This window comes from Ixodes scapularis, unplaced genomic scaffold (genome assembly GCF_016920785.2).
Source record: "Ixodes scapularis isolate PalLabHiFi unplaced genomic scaffold, ASM1692078v2 PGA_scaffold4__175_contigs__length_147842914, whole genome shotgun sequence".
Lineage (NCBI taxonomy): Eukaryota > Metazoa > Arthropoda > Arachnida > Ixodida > Ixodidae > Ixodes > Ixodes scapularis.
Genome location: NW_024609879.1, coordinates 106375125 through 106380231, shown reverse-complemented (window position 1 = coordinate 106380231; position 5107 = coordinate 106375125). Strand labels below are relative to the sequence as shown.

General features: G+C 48.1%; 1 pseudogene; it reads right to left on the bottom strand.

Moving 5' to 3' along the window:
- Nucleotides 1-2411: 2411 nt before the first annotated feature.
- LOC121046125 lies at nucleotides 2412-4449 on the bottom strand (annotated as a pseudogene).
- Nucleotides 4450-5107: the final 658 nt, after the last annotated feature.

The following is a 5107-nucleotide window of genomic DNA, read 5'->3' as shown; positions in this document are numbered from 1 at the left end:
AGTTGCTGTGGCACGCAAAACGGCGGCGATGCGATCAAATCTAGCTCGGCGCTGCATCACATCCTGTATTACTAATTATTCATTGTTATTATTGTTATTGTTACTGTTATTGCTGTTATTGTTATTGCTATTGTTATTAAAAGGTTATGAAACATTTGCTTCATATGCTTAATGCTTTTATTATGAGTTGCGATATTCCGTAAGAACTAAAAACCACCATTGTAAGGCCCTTGTTCAAAGATGGAGCAGCAAATCAGATTGAAGACTACCGCCCGATTTCTGTGTTACCAATTATTGTTTAAATTCTCAAAAAACGTAAATTTCCATGTTATGTCGTCATTTCTGGATGTTTTTAATGTAATTTCAACCAGTCTGTCTGGTTTTGTTTAGGGAAGGGGAACACACCCACTGCTCGAGTACTTTGCAGATTTGCTACTTTCCGCTTTCGAGAGCAATTTGTTAGCTGAGCTGTCTTTTAGATGCATCGAAAGCACTTGCTTCTTTTAGCCATTCACTCCTACTAAAGAAGTTCGATTGTTTTGAGTTTTGTGGCCTGTTTTTTTATTTATTTCAAGCTACCTTACAAAATCGCTCACAACGTGTTATTGCAGCAGAGTCGCGAAGTCCACGAAAAATCCTGAGAGCAATTGTACTTCCCCATCGGTTTAATTTGTTGGTTAATGATATTCATACATTTATTTCTGGAGCAGAACTCTATAAATATGCAGACGATACTGTCACTGTCACGCGTCATATTAATTACGAAGATGCTGCCCTATCAATGCAATGCACTGCGACTACGGTCATGAAATGGTTTCAACAAAATCTTATCGCCATCAATGTAAACAAGGTAAAATTTTTTTTAAATAAGCCCCTTAAATACCTGCGATTGAATTTCTTTATTAATCTATATCACTCAAAATGCGTATCTTGCAAGTAGCGTCCTTTTGTATATGTTGAAAGTGTAAAATACCTTGGCATTTTTCTCGACTGTAGTTTAACCTGGAGTATTCAACTGCTATCCCTTTGTGCAAAACTGAGGAGTGCTTGTTGCCTGTGATAATGGCCCACTTATGCCTTTTTCAGTACGTAATTTAATCATTAATGCGCTTGCATATAGTGTATTAACATGTAGGGTTACGGTGTTTGGACACTGTTCTGGCCACTGTAATAACAAAATGGACTGCATTTTGAAAAAAAAAAAAAAAACTGAGAAGTGATTTCTCTGCCATGAAAATTCCTGACGGTACTGTCTTGTCTTACTATTTAATATTGCCACGTCTCCGAACACTATTTATTAGAACTGTTGTCCTACGCCACTTTTGGTTAGATGATTTAAAAACCAAAACCCTTCGCTTCGTTCGCTTCGTTTTCAATACACTTTCAAAATTTCCTTTGTCCGGACTCAAAACGGCAGGACTACACGCGAATATTATGTACCACATGTCGTTAATAATATGCGTTCTGAAATTCTGCAGGATAACTGCCTGAGATAGCTGAAGGCACAGATAGGATCTTCTTTTCTAACGGTTATGCTTCCCAATGATCTTTTATACCTAAGACGTGTCAACTTATATTATACTTGTCATCTAGCTTTTTGTTTTGTGCTCCAAACTGTTTTCAACCTTGCTTTCGCAGATTTCTTTGTACGACAGTTATTGCTTTTGTTGTCGTACATTCTTGTACAATCGTCTTCACATCGTTAAGTTGGGCGGCGTCACACATGTCTTTATTGGCTTTATTGCCCCCGCACTCTTGTATACCTTCATGAATGTTCTTCAGTACAAATGACTGTGAGTATGGCTAGGACTACAACTATTAATAATATTATTAATACAAAGAAATAATAACCTGTAATTTTTGTCAAAAAGGTAAATTACCGCTACCTTGGCCACGATTGTGGTGGGATGGAAATATTATTTTATGAATGGAATCTGCACCTAATGAATCATTTGATACGCCGAAAATGAAGGTTCAAGGTTGCACAGATAAATGTTTCTGGTGCCAGTACTAGATAAACAATGAACCCTGATGTGCTAAAAAAAAAAGTACTCTACGCCGCCCAAACAACCTAAACATGGCCGTGTCTATTCTCCTGACAGACGGCAGAATCCGCGAAATTCTCCCGGCAGTCACCTCCCATTGGCTGTCAAAAACTACGCAACGACTGCCGTTAGACTACCAAGTTTCTTAATGTCCTCTCATATTGTGGAAACATGTTTCGTAGACAACATTTTGCGGATACAGGTTTCATGGACACGTTTCAATGGCACGCGTTACTCGAATTCCACGCTGCAGGAACATTTGGTCTCGCGTCACTGGAGCGCGTGATAACCTACTCGGTGGTGGTGGTGAGCTCTTTATTTCTCCCATTGACACAGGGGACCAGTCCCAGGACCGGTTGCGCTCGCTTAGAGGAGGTCGGCGGCGATCCCTTGGGATGTCGCGGCCTCCACCGCGCGCTGGATAAGCCGGCGTTGGTCATCCGGCTCGGACGTACGCAGGAGGGATTCCCACGTCTCTGGGGTGTTTAAGTTGTCTGCATTGTAGTGCGTACATGTCCACACCATGTGTATGAGGGTGCCCGGAGCTGAGCAATGTTTGCACCTGGGTGCTATCTGTTGTGGAAAGATTTTATTGTATAAAAGCGGGTGTGGAAAGCTGCCTGTTTGTAGTTCGCGCCATTGGACGGCCTCGCGTCTTGTTAGATCGCGGTGTGCGGGAGGATGCGTGCATCTTCCGAGTCGGTAGTACTGGAGGATGTCTGTGTACGTGGCGAGTATAAACGCGCGTGAGCTATTAGTGTCAGGGAAAGCGGGGAGGCGGGTCACTCTCTCGGCTCGGCAGCTAAGTTCTCGGGCGAGAGTGTGCGCCTCGGCGTTTCCTCTGAGTGACTCGTGGGCTGGAGCCCAAATGAGTAAGCGGGAGGAGGAAGAAGGTGGAGCAGAAAGAAGGATGTGTAATGCGTGGCGAGAGATACGGCCGGCATCGTAGTTGCGGATCGCCTGTTGTGAGTCACTGATGACGACCTCGGTAATAAGGTGGGTTAGCGCTAGCGCAATGGCCACTTCCTCTGCTACGGTGACCGTTTCTGAGTTGCGAATGCTGCAGGCTGTGTGCCAGCTGCGGTGAGGGGCGAGGGCTACCGCCACCATTGCTGGCTTCGAGTGGTGGTAACAAGCGTCGGTATACGTGACGTCCGAACGTCCGCTGAAGCGTTTCTCCAATTGACGTGCACGGTCGGCCCGTCTCTCGGCGTGGTGTTCCGGGTGCATCCGTTTGGGAATGGGAGGAATGCGGAGGCTTTGGCGATATTCCGGGGCAAGGTCAGCGTAACTGGGAGCCACCCTCGTCGGTGATATCCCCACCTGCTGCAGTACCGCTTGGCCAGCGTGCGTGAGTGAGAGCTGCTCGTATTGGGCAGTGAGGGTAGCTTCGATTAATTCGTTCACGGTGTTGGAGATGCCGAGAGCCATAAGCTTGTGAGTGGCTGTGGACATAGGAAGACCCAGGGCCGTCTTGTAAGCTTTGCGAAGTGACGCCTCTAGCCGTTCGCTTTCGGCACGAGTGAGACGTAGGTAAGGTGCAGAGTATGTGATGCGGGAGCAAATGAAGGTTTGAACGAGGCGCAGGAGGTTGGACTCTCGCATACCTCGGTGCTTGTTAGAAACTCGCTTAAGGAGGCGTCCGATCTGTACCACCGACTGGTTGATGCGTTGGAGCGAGATGTTGTTGCTGCCGTTGGCTTGTAGGTGTAATCCCAGGATTCTGATGTGATCCGTACGAGGAATGCCTTGGACCTTGGACCCGGAGGGTGAGTTCCGGAACTATCTTTGGTGGGCGTCGTCCCGGGGACGGGATGATTATATTTTCTGATTTAGTAGCCGAGCAGGTAAGGCCAACTGTATCGAGATAGTCTCCGATCCTATCGATGGCGGTCTGAAGGGTCTCTTCTATCTGGCCGTCACTGCCGCGCGTGATCCAAAGAGTGAGGTCGTCAGCATATAGGCTATGGTGTAGATGGGGAATGTCAACCAGTAGCTTGGGCAGGCCTATCAGTGCAACGTTAAAGAGCGTCGGCGAGAGCACGGAGCCCTGCGGCGTGCCACGGTTTCCCGGAGAAATGATGGAAGGATCTCCGGTGCCGGCGCTGAGTTGCACTGTGCGGCCGGTAAGAAAGTCTCGGACGTACGCGTAGGTGCGAGGTCCGACGCCAAGAGTTCGTAGTTGCTGAAGAATCGCTTCATGGAGGACGTTGTCGAAAGCCTTGGCTACATCGAGGCCGACAATGACTTTCGTGTCTAGTGTGCGGCGCATGACGACCTGGTGATGAAGAAGAAGCATAATGTCCGGGGCCGCTAAATGAGGGCGGAAGCCGAACATCGTGTCTGGTAGGAGGTGGCTGTCTTCGAGGTAGCGAAGGAGTCTGCTCTGAATGACGTGTTCCATCAGCTTCCCAACGCAGGATGTAAGAGAGATGGGACGAAGGTTGGCCAAGGTGGGTGGTTTGCCCGGCTTAGGGATGAGGACTAGATTGGCGCATTTCCATTCCTGCGGGATGGTACCGCTGTACCAGCACTCTTGAAGAACGTCGGTGAGGGCTTGAATAGAGGCGTCGTCTAGATTCCTCAGCATCTTATTAGAAATACGGTCGGGCACGGCCGCCGAAGTGGTCTTAAGGCGATTAAGTTCTGCTCGTACCTCATCTAGAGTCATTGGAGCGTCTAGACCGGGGTTGTCCGGGCCCTGATAGGAGGGGAGGGTAGTTGCCGGGCGGGGGCGGATGTAAGTGTCTATAATTTCTCGTTTGAGTTCCTCTGGCGTGTCAGGATACTGGTGGAAGATTCGCTCGAGCTGTTGGCGTGCTTGGAGTTTGCCTCCAGCCGGGTCGAGTAGATACCGGAGGAGTTTCCACGTGTTACGAGTGTTTGGAGTCTTGTTCATCTGGTCGCAAATGTTGTGCCAGCTCTGGCGAGTTAGTTCAATTGCGTAATTCTCGATGGTCGTGTTGGCGCGCGCCAGTCGACGGCGGATATTGCGGTCCCATTTCCGAGTGGCGAGGAGAGCTTCGAGTGATTTCCTACGCTCCCAAAGATGGGCATAGTGG